The following is a 12830-nucleotide window of genomic DNA, read 5'->3' on the forward strand; positions in this document are numbered from 1 at the left end:
AACAAATACCCTCTTCCACTCATGAGTTCCACTTTTGAGCCCCTCGCTGATGCTACCGTCTTCGCTAAGTTGGACCTCCGGAGTGCCTACCACCTTGTCCGGATCCGGGAGAGAGAAGAGTGGCAAGGCCTCTCACCAACCCCCTGCCGGCCCGCTGCATCCACTCCCCATGCCCAGCCATCCATGGTCCCATTTCTCATTGGATTTCATTACTGGCATGCCCCCCTCCCGGGGTAACACCGTCATCCTGACCATAGTGGACCGATTCTCCAAGGCGGTACACCTGTTGGCTCTTCCTAATCTCCCCACATCTGCCGAGACTGCTAACCTCTTTATGAGGCATGTTTTTAGGCTACATGGTGTGTTGGGATTCCAGAAGCCAGCTCAAGCAAGCCACTACTCGCTGCTCATCTCCATTCATCTCCGCTACTCTCTCTCATTCGTTAAATCGCCCACTGGGCTTCAACTTGCTCCCTGCCTCCTGAGTTGTGCATTGGGGTTCTGGGACTGAAACATAACTATATTGCCCATTTGCAACAGACTATGAATGCGCCATTCATCCCTCCCACCTGTCACATTAGTGGGGTTGAAGAGAGAAGGGCTCTTTCGTTGACAAGAAGATTTTTGTCAAACAGGTAACATCAGCGGCAAAAAATCTTCAACAGCCTTCGAAAGAAGCATCGGAGACATAACTTCTTGCCCTTGACCTTATACTTTGTTCCTCCATTGACCTCGCTCTCATTGTGATCAGGGGAGGTTGGTCCTGCATTGGCCTCCTGCTCATTCTGATCAGGGGAGGAGGCTTCTTCTTTGGTCTCCTCCTCTTTCTGCTTAAAGGAGTCCTTTCCCTGACAGGAGCAGGTCTTAGGTGTAACTCTGTAAAGAACAAAACTCTCGTCATTACACTGTTAATACACTGTAATATCCATGGAGCTCTCCATTGTGCAAGATGAACTTGTGTCCGAGCTGATGATGAAATCAAAGAAATTTAAGTAGGTGAGTAAAGATATATGATACCATAAAACACACACGCCACCACTGTCTGTAGTCTTAATGCAAAGCCTTTTTTTTCTTCTTTTTTTTTTAATGAGAGCTTGGCTGGTACTGTTTGGGGTACTGAAAGACAGTCAGACTCAGCTTTCTTCTAATGGAATTCATACAGAAAGACAATTGATAAATGCACAACCAACTCTTTGCATCTCTCATCTCATCATCAGCCGCTTCTCCGGGGTGGCGTCACAGTGGCAGCAAGCTAAGTAGGGCACTCCAGACGTCCCTCTCCCCAGCAACGCCCTCCAGCTCCTCCTGGGGGATCCCAAGAAGTTCCCAGGCCAAATTGGACATATAGTCCCTCCACCGAGTTCTAGGTCTACCCTGGGGTCTCCTCCCAGTTGGATGTGCCCGGAAAACCTCCAGAGGAAGGCGCCCAGGAGGCATCCTAATCAGATGCCCGAACCAACTCAACCAGCTTCTTTCAACACGAAGGAGCAGAGGCTCTAATCCAAGCTCCCTCCAGATGTCCGAGCTCCTCACCCTAAGGCTGAACCCAGACACCCTACTGAGGAAACTAATTTCAGGCACTTTTATCCGCGATCTAACGCTTTCAGTCACTACCCAAAGCTCATGACCATAGGTGAGGGTTGGAACGAAGATTGACTGGTAAAGTAAGAGCTTTGCCTTCCAGCTCAGCTCCCTCTTCATCACAATGGTCCAGTACAACATCCGCATTACTGCTGATGCTTCACCAATCTACCTGTCAATCTCCCCCTCCACCCTACCCTCACTCGTGAACAAGACCCCGAGATACTTGAACTCCTTCACTTGAAGCAACAACTCATCCCCAACCCGGAGGGAGCAGTCCACCATTTTCTACTAGAGAACCACGGCCTCTGACTTGGAGGTGCTGACTTTCAACCCGGCCATTTCACACTCAGCTGCAAACCGCCCCAGTGCATGCTGGACGTCGCGTTCTGATGAAGTTAATAAAACCACATCATTTGCGAAGAGCAGAGATGCAATTCTGAGGTTCCCAAAACGGACACACTCCTCACCTTGGCTGCGACTTGAGATCTTTCCATGAATATCACAAACAGAATCGGAGACAAGGGACAACCTTAATGGAGTCTTATGCCCACCGAAAACGTGTTTTACTTTGTGCCGAGAATGCGGGCACAGCTTTTACTTTGGTTATACAAGGACCGGATGGCTTGTAGCAACTGCCCCAGTACCCCATTCTCCCACAACACCTCCCACAGAGTGCCCCGGGGTACATTACATTGCGTTCACAAATAATATACATTACATTCATAACATGAACAACCAACTCTATCCACCCATATGAGTCCACAGACAGAGCTGTGTAATGCACCCTTACTTGAAGTTGTAGGAGACGTCATCCTCAGAGTAGTCTGTGGTGATGAACGGATGCTGCAGAATGTCATGGGGTGTTATTCTCTGGCTGGCATCCATCTGCAGCATTTGCTTCACCAGGTCTACAAACATCTCTCCCTCCTTGTACCAATATTTAGATGGCAAGAACTGGAAGTTTATCAGACAACAAGGGTCAAGATTATTTCAAATCACTCTTCTGGATCATGGCAATAACATGACATAACATAAATGGTGAAGGACATAAATGGTGAAGGATGAAAAGAGATCACTTACACGCTGAATTCCATCAAGCTTCAGGTGATATTGTCTGCTCCTCGTCCGGACCCCGCTTTCTGCTTGATATTCCTGCGGCGTCTACAAAGAGAAGAACATTCATCATGACATTACTATCATAACTACAGTGAACCAAGCAGACCAATAGACAATGGGACTTACATGTGAGCCTCTAAGACCAGCTCCATTTGAGTAGGAAGGTGAATTATAGTACCTTGAGTCTCCACCCTGGCTTGGAGGACTTGGGGGAAACCTCCTTGAAATAACGGAATATGTTCCGTCCTGCTTCGAGGAGATGGTCTGCTGGCTGTTCCTGTGTCTCCACCATGTATCTCATCTACACACAAAATACAACATATTATGACATAGGCCCAGATAAAGGGTGTGACCTCTACATTTCCTCAGTCACCTCTAGAGAAAAACTGACCAGCAAACATCTCTCACACCCTTTGGCCTGTAAAACCCCTTTCACACTGGACAAAAAACCCGCTAATGTCTGCCTTTGGTCAATGTAAAAAGTTGGATGTTGGCAGGTTTTTTTTTGGCCAGTGTGAAAGAGGTATAAGTTATATTGACAAGACATAGTGAGGTCTTATACTGGACACATTAACGGCTAAAATACTTTCCATAAGCAAACCACATATACTGTGTTAGAAAATAGGATGTACTGAGAGGGCCTTGTCTTATCAATAAAAACAATAGATGCATAAGAGAAAAATACAGCTCAACCATACAAACAAAAAGCCTTACAAACAAAAGAAAGGTTATTTCTGTAAAATGGCAACAGGATGTTGCTAATCTGGTAAACTGGGTGCCTTCTCCAATTTCATGGTGTTGTGACTTTGTTTTTAAAATATCTAAACAATTACACCTTCACAGGAAAAACGTAAAACCACCTCTTAACTACTTGGAGATTTGTGTTTTATTAGAAACACAAAACAATAACTGAAAAGTGTTAAATTGAAGTACTTACCATTTCATAACTGTTCTGCCCAGGGTACAGATACAAACCGATGGCCATTTCGGCAGCCACACACCCAAGAGCCCAGACATCGATCGCCTTAGTCAAGGGGAGCTCGAGGAACATTTCTGGAGGGCTGAGAGGAGACAAAACACCAACACATCAGTCATGAAAACTCCACGCACTACCACAACTACTCCCAACTACACTAAACTACTCCTTCATGTTCTCTGCCACTCACTTGTACTGTCGGGTACCAAGTCTTACTACCACTGCTATCTCTGACGTGTGAAGAGATAGGCCAAAGTCAATTATTTTGACCCTCAGGGGCCTCTGTGTGTGATCCACCGCCATCACATTGTCAGGTTTCAAGTCACCATGAATGAGTCCCATGTCGTTCAGGTGATGAACTGCTGTGGCCACCTGAGAAGTTATGAGAAATTCACATTCAGTAAATGAATCAAAAGTTTTACAAAACATTGATTTAGTTATCCCTCTTTATATATTTATCAATTGTCACTTAAGATGGAAGAAACTCTGTAAGTATGTAGTATGTATGTCTGTCTGTCTTTGGATTTTCTCAACAACTGTTCATTTGATAGACTTCACACTTGGCGGGTGATTTGCTGAGGACCCACGGAAATGCAGTGTCAAGTGTGAAGTTGTTCAGGCGAGCAGTTCTCTAATTAGCTTAGGCTAAGGTTAGTATGCTATACGTTCGTGCCAAACGCACAGACATGGTGAGGTCGTGGGTATAAATACCGCAGCTCAACTGTCCCCAAATTTCAGATTACATATTTCCACAACAGGTGCAAGTTGAATGCACCTGCTGGGGATGAAGCCAAAGTTTAGAGGTTCTTTCAATGGCTCCATGTGTATGAATACATTAGCATGAGAAGAGCAAAGATCAGCTGACCTGATGCAGAATGCCGCTGATCTCCTTCAAAGGCAGAGGTTTGTGCTTTCTGAGTTCAATGAGCTTCTTTAGGTTCATGTCCATGTGTTCAAATTCCAGACAGATGTAGTCCAGGTGGATGAACCAGCCGCTCCACCGCACAAAGTTGCATTTATCTGCATCCCGGGCCCTCAGCCTGGTGAGTATGGCTATCTATGAATATGGTGAGCAAAAACACAGCTTTTAAGAGCAAGTTAAGGAAGATACTCTGGTACACAAACTTGAGTAAAAAGTCTCCTGCTTTACCTCTTTCTTTGCCAGTCCGATCATACCGGGGCCCTTCTTTATGATTTTCACAGCCACGGTTTTGCCACTGCGTGACTGCACACACTTGGTGACCTTGCCGAAGCCGCCTTCTCCAATGAAGTCCTGCACCAGATAGTTGCTGGAGGTGCCACACAGCACACCACCTATTTGAATCTGGAAGGACCCTGGTGGTGGAGAGTCCTCTTTCTTTGGAGTACCCATCTGAACACAGGAAAGAATGGATACACACAACATACAGGGTTAGCATCTTGTGTCATAAAACAAGACAACTTCAACAACATACACCTTTGAACAAATCTATATAACTAAGACTTAATATTTTCCATATTTATCTGTGTTGTATAGGAGAAACAACAGCGAGATTGTAACCATTAAATTCAGCATTAGGATGCTGTACCAGCCTTTGTATTGTGTTTTTTAACACATCCCTTCACATGTCAGGGAACTTTTCAAATCCTGTTATATTATAACATAATGGAAGGAATCTCTGTATGTACGTATGTATGTATTCTGTTCTTCGATCCTTCGATTTATTCGCCAACCATTCATATTCAGATTCAGACAACTTCATTTATCCCAGAAGGGCAATTTAGTTTTACAATCTACCCAGACCATACACAAACTCACAGACAAGCAGCAATCAGCAGTATGTCAGAGACAACAGATAGATCAGTACATCGGTAAGAGATGCACACTGTCGCCCTCGTGTGGCCGTGCATGCAGACTCACAGGAGGGCCAGGTAAAGGACAAAAATTCCCATGTTAAAAGAATAGAATGAACAAATAATAAAGAAAGCACTGCTGGGATGGGATCCAGCATCCCCGCAACCCTGAGAGCAGGATAAGCGGTTTGGATAATGGATGGATGGATAAATGAAGCATCCTATGATGCATTGCACGTTACATTACCAATACAGGATTCAGTGAACGTATAGGCTTGCAAGCCATGTGAAAAACAGACAAAGGTATAAACCAACTATTGGGGTTTAAAACAAAATAAAGCACTCATTTAAAGTGATGTAGCTGGGTGGGAAAATATGATTGTAATCATTAACGCCACCAGATGGCACTGTCTCAATTTGGGTAACCCCCCTGTGACCGCAAAGGAAATTTGTTTGCCTAGAGGGCGCTATAGCGCCGGCCTGAGGGCATTACAGCGAAGTCACTGGACAGCACGTGGTCAGGTTGGCTAATAATTCCTTTTGCTTTCAGGGCCACACGTTTCTCCCAGAGGGAGCACAAGTCTCTCTGCTGGACTGCGATGATCTTGGAGCAGACCTTAACACTACAACAACCGGGATTTCACTCCTACCTAAAACGACCGTGGGTGGTCAAAATGACCGCCGGTTTTTAAACTCTATTTTCCGTCGAGATAAATAACCAGTTGAGATATTAACGCATTACACATGTTAGTGTGTCTGTTATGAAACTAACTGACACCAAAATTAACATTTTAACAACTATAATACTATTTCTAAACAATTTAAAATGGCCGCCGTCCAACGCCTGTAAGTACTGCAACGCGTCGGTGGTTGTCATGGTGCGTCTGTACCCACACACGTTGGCAATAATCGAATATCAAATTTAGACTATTACTCTGCACCGCAGAACGCTAGGTTTTTTTAGTTTTAGGAAAGAGCAATGAGCTTCGAGAAGGAATGAGGATGAGCGGCTGTTGAGAAAACCGATGGACATACATACATACATACATACATACATACATACATACATACATACATACATACATACATACATACATACATACATACATACATACTACATACATACATACATACATACATACATACATATGTAAACTACTAATAACACACGTTAGCCCCTAGCTAACAGGTCTGACCCTTTAGCCGAACGGTTAGTGATGTCGCCTTGTGGCGCAGTACACCCCGTATCGAATCCCGCACCGGGCAAGAAAATAACCGGTTATACATACATACAGGCTGACAAATAGGCGTACTATCGCCTTAATTACTGTGCGTAACCCACATTGTGGTCGGAGAGGAAAAGACACCGCAATGGGCACTAGTGATGGTTAGTGAAACTAATGACAAGAGTACCGAAGAATAATTTCTTTTTTTTCTTTCTGATGACGCCCAGTTTGTGTTCCAGAGGGTGGTGTGAGTCGAAAAGTAGATATTGGTCTGTGTGTGGTAGGTTTCCTGTAAACCCCGCAACACACTCCGACAAAGACTGGTTCATCCCAAAGACCGTGTACCACACACCCGGAAAAGCAATCTGGTGTATGCTGTGCAATGCAATGAGGATTGCACTGACCTATACATAGGAGAAACCAAACAACCACTACACAAACGGATGGCTCAACACAGAAGGCCAAACTCCTCAGGACAAAACTCAGCAGTCTATCTACACCTAAAGGAGAAGACATACTCCTTCGAGGACAGCAACGTACACATTTTGGACAGAGAAGATAGATGGTTTGAAAGAGGGGTGAAGGAAGCCATCTATGCGAAAGTGGAAAAACCCTCCCTCAACAGAGGAGGAGGTCTGCAACACCACCTATCTCCCACTTACAATGCCGTCCTTTCATCTCTACCCAGGAGACTCAAGAAGCCTCGCCTCCAAGAACAACAGTCGCTCACTAACGGCTCCAACGACTCATGACCACTGAATGGAGCACTAACGAAGTCGAAACTAACACCCCCAACGACCGTCGCTGCTAAACATCGGGTCACAAAGAGCCATGGACATCTACAGCTCTGATAACGACTCCAAAGAGGATAAATATCTGAGTCTCATCACCAGCCAGTCAGACTAGCTTGGTCTAGTCAGAAAGGCACGAACTGTTGAAGCCTCTTGGACGAGAGGCGAAACGTCTTCACGGATATATACCAAGTCCAGTTGCACTTGATTCAATTCCTTTGGATAACCATGACCTGGATGAATGAGAATATTCACAGACATCTGTTGTCTTGTTTCACTCCGTTTATTGTAAAGCGACTTTGAGTGTTAGAAAAGCGCTATATAAGATTGATTTCTTCTTCTTCTTCTTCTTCTTCTTATTATTATTATTATTATTATTATTATTATTATCATTATTATTATTATTATTATTATTATTATTCATGACTTAAACTTACAGAAACACTTATAAACGAGTAAACATGAAATGTAATAGATACTGGGAGTATGCTGGGCTACATTAAAGTCCATTTACACTCCCACCAAATCATCAGGGCCTTTAAATGACAGTATTGAACGTGAAGCACAAATGATTTCTACAGTCAATAATGACCTCTAACTGGTAAGGCTTGTTAAACATTATCGTTGCTTTTAAGAAAAAACTTTCAAACTGTTAAGATTGTGAAGTGAAGCAGGAATTCACACAGTCTGTAAGAGCAGGACCAGCTTTTGCACTGGACGCTCAACGATGGATGGCTTGCCTGAATGCTGTCCCTCCTTAACCATCTTCTTGTCTCTGAGACAAATCTTTACCTTTCTCACAAGTCCATCTTTACCAGTCACTGTGTCCACAACTCTGGCTAACCTCCACTCGTTCCGTGGGAGGTCGTCTGTCTTCTCCATGACGATGTCACCAACCGTGAGGTTTCTCCATGGATTATGCCATCGTTGTCTGGTGGCGATATTAGATAGATACTCCTTCTTCCAACGACTCCAGAATTGCTCAGCAAGATATTGAACATGATGCCACCTCTTACGAGCATAATTGTGCTGTTTGATGAATCTGCCGGGAGATGGCAAGGCTGCCATAGACTTCATTGTGGGCAGGTGATTGGGAGTTAGTGGTTCCCGACTATCTGGCTCACTCAAGTGATCAACTGTGAGTGGACGACTATTTACAATAGCCATAGCCTCATAGAAGAATGTCCACAGTGAGGCGTCATCCAGCCTGCCAGATGAAAGTGAGAGAGTGGAACGAATAACATTCCTCACTGTTCTAATTTGCCTCTCCCATACACCACCTGTATGACGTATGACTTGAATGGGGGAGCATTCATGATGAAATCACGCTGCTTTTCAGCCAGAAATGTGTTGAGACGACTTGTGTCCACTTGACTTAAAGTGTCACAAATTTCATTTGCAGCTCCAACAATGTTAGTTCCTTGATCACAGCTTATTTGACACACTGCCCCTCTCATGGCAATGAAGCAGCGATGTCCATTAATAAAGGCATCTGTGGACATATCATCCAACATTTCCAAGTGAATGGCTTGACAGGGAAGGCGTGTGAAAAGAAGGCCGTATCGCTTGTGAACTTGCATGCTTGCTTGGTGAGAAAAGGACCAAAACAGTTCATCCACATTAAGTGAATGGTGGTGATGGATCTACCTGTTCTGACGGCAGATCTGCCATACTCTGCCCTTCTGTGTATCTTCTGAGTTTTCGACACTTAACACACTGATGCACATATGATGCGACAGCTCTGTTCATTCCCTGAATTGAGAATCCGTTTGCTCTTATCTCATTAATAGTTAGGCCTTTACCCTGATGTTGGACCTTTTCATGATAATGAGCTGTTATCATTCTGGTGATTGGGTGATCCTTTGAGATGATCACTGGGTGTTTCAAAGAAGGAAGTGATGCATTTTTCAATCCTTCTCCCACCTTGAGGAGTCCATCTTGATCAAGGAAAACGTCAAGCTGAAACAGTTAGCTCTGAGATGGAAGTGGAATCCTCTTTTTGAGCATCCTTATCTCCTCTTCATATGCTTGTCTCTGTACATCTCTTATGATGATGTGCCGTGCACTCTCTCGTTCTTGGACAGTGCTGGGACATGCTGATTTGTCTTTCTTGGCACAGCGGAGGAGACGTGCTATGGCTTGAGTGGCTCCGTATCAAGAGGAAAACTTTGACAGCCGGTCTGAGAGACTTACATGTTCTGTTTTCAGTGTATTCAGTGTCTGGATCCTTTTGACGTCTACATCTCCGACTGGTATTCCTGTGATGACTTCTGCAGCTGGAGGTATCTCGTTCTCCCATAAGAATTTAGGTCCTGTAAACCAGTGGTTCCCAACCTGGGGTCCATGCACTCTTTTGGGGGGGGGGGCGCCAAAGATTACAGGGGGTGTACGAGGCTTTTCTGCTCTGAGGTTGTCAAAGTGCACATGATAAATAAAAGCATAATGACTTACTTACTGGATAATTTATTTCATACAAAAGTCTGTATATAAAAATATGTAAAAAGGTACATTTTTGCCCCCTCCCCCTTCTAAAATGTAGTTTGGGCTACACCTAGTTACCACACCTCTGTGACCCGTCAATCTATGCTATTAAACTGAGCAGCCAGTGTTGTCAGGTAGCTACTCAGCTAGCAGCTAATGTTAGCGCATCTTGGTTTGTTCCTGCAGTCAGCAGCAGCACTTTATGAATGAAACAACATGGTTGAGAAACATAAAAGTGCGGATGACTCAGTGTCAAGAAAGAAAGTAAGGCTTTATTTCGAGAGCTACCTTAACTTTGGTTTTATGGAAGGACATGACAAGTCTCGGCCAGAATGTGTCATGTGTGGTGAGAAACTACTAGCTCATGACAGCATGAAGCCAAGCAAAATGATAAAGTGATATGATAAAGTGAAAACCATCCCACTCTCTGACCACACCATCAAAGACAGAATTGATAAAATGGCTGGAGATTGTCCGAACCAGCTGTGCGAGAAGCTTAGGAATGTTCCTTTTGCCTCTCAGTTGGATGAAACGACAACAGTGTCAGAAGAGTCCGTGCGCATCGTTTATGTTCAGTATGTTGACAGTGATGACTTGAAACAAGACATACTTATGTCTACCAATCTAACCACAGCAACAACAGGCCAGGATATTGTTATGGCTGTGGACTCGTAACTCTCATCCAACAATCTGCCCCCCGAGAACCTTGTTGTGTGCTGCACGGGTGGGGCTGCAGCTACAATGAGCTTGCTGAGCTTCAAGCCGACTTGGTGTCAAAGAAACATTTCCAGGAGAACGGACACAAAAAGTTTTGGATAGTCAAAGGACACGCTGTTGTACCCAGACTGGCCAAACAGGGTTATTCTGCCATTCAAAAATCTGCCAGACAATGCTCAGGATGTGGTGTGAGTCTGTGGTGGCCGGTGCTCTCCTGTTTGCTGTTGTGTGTTGGGGCAGCAGGTTGAGGGTAGCGGATGCAAACAGGCTCAATAAACTGACCCGCAAGGCCGGTGACATTGTGGGGGTGGAGCCGGACTCTCTGGCGGCGGTTTCTGGGAGGAGGACGCTGTTGAAGTTATGTGCCATCATGGACAATGTCTCCCACCCACTCCATGACATGCTGGTTGGGCACAGGAGTACTTTCAGTGATAGACTCATTCTGCCGAAATGCACAACAGAGCACCCCAGGAGGTCATTCGAGCCCATGGCCATCGAACCTTACAACTCCTCCGTCAGAGGGCCAGACACTCTGAGTTAATGGACGTTGGACTGGCCCCTTCATTTGTTTTACCTTGTTGGGTTTGGCTTGTGCTGTTGTCTTGTGCTGCGGTAGTGCAGTATAGACAGGGTGTTGTGTGCACCATGCTTGTTGATATATGTTATTCTTATTTCTATTTCTTATTTTATATTTCATTTCCATTTGTTTTTCTTGTTTCTATTTGTTTCTATTTTCTTGTTATCTTGTATCTTGTTAGTTTTTAGTTATTAGAGCTTGAGTGTCCGTAGTAGAACCCAATTTCCCCTCGGGGATGAATAAAGTGTTCTGATTCTGATTCAGTACTACACATGTGTCTGAGACAGCCTTCAGTGCCCTTGTAACAATAAAAACAAAAGCCTGCAACAGACTCCATGTAGACCAGGACTTCAGGCTGGCTGTCACAAGCATCGCACCTGACATCCCATCCCTGGTCACAGGTACACAAGCCCTAGGTGGCCATTAGTTTCTGAATAAACAGGATGGCACAAACTCAGTATAAAAATGTAAGGAGGAAGTTATTGTTACTGTGACTGTGTGAGCCAAATAACACACAGTGCCCGTCAAAAAACCCCAGTGTTATTAGTTTCTGAATGAACAGGATGGTCCAAACTCAGTAAAATTGTTACTGTTAGAGTCAAAATAACACACAGGCCTACTGTCTGTCAAGAAACAGTGTTGACAACTTTACATGATGTGCATGCGGATGTCAGATTACAACAGTACTATTATGTTGTTGTTTCAGTGAGCCGGCCTACTGTGTTGGGTTGTGGAGATGACGACAGGAGTAATAATTCATTCATTCATCATCAGCCACTTCTCGCAGTGGCAGCAAGCTAAGTAGGGCACTCCAGACGTCCCTCTCCCCAGCAACGCCCTCCAGCTCCTCCTAGGGGATCCCAAGGCGTTCCCAGGCCAGATTGGACATGTAGTCCCTCCAGCGAGTTCTGGGTCTACCCCGGGGTCTCCTCCCAGTTGGCCGTGCCCGGTAAACCTCCAAAGGAAGGTGGCCAGGAGGCATCCGGATCAGATGCCCGGACCACCGAAACTGGCTCCTTTCGATGCGAAGCAGCAGCAGCTCTACTCCGAGCTCCCTCCAGATGTCTGAACTCCTCACCCTGTCTCTAAGGCTGAGCCCAGACACCCTACGGAGGAAACTCATTTCAGCTGCTCGTATCTGCGATCTCACCCTTTCAGTCACTACCCAAAGCTCATGACCATAGGTGAGGGTTGGAACGAAGACTGACCGGTAAACTGAGAGCTTTGTCTCCTGGCTCAGCTCCCTCTTCACCACAACAGTTTGGTACAACGTCCGCATTACTGCTGATGCTGCACCAATCCGCCTGTTAATCTCCCGCTCCACCCTACCCTCACTCATGAACAAGACCCCGAGATACTTGAACTCCTTCACTTGAGGCTGCAAGTCATCCTCAAATGTATTGATATTTTGATGTTTCTCTGAGCCTGAGTGCGACGACCTCAGGCCTACTCTGTTGGGTTGTTAAAAGAAAAGTTAAGCTCATACAAGATGAGAGACATTTAAACAGATGTTCTGAGGAGGGAAACGA

The sequence above is a fragment of the Lampris incognitus genome, chromosome 4 (genome assembly GCF_029633865.1).
Source record: "Lampris incognitus isolate fLamInc1 chromosome 4, fLamInc1.hap2, whole genome shotgun sequence".
NCBI classification, from domain to species: Eukaryota; Metazoa; Chordata; class Actinopteri; order Lampriformes; family Lampridae; genus Lampris; species Lampris incognitus.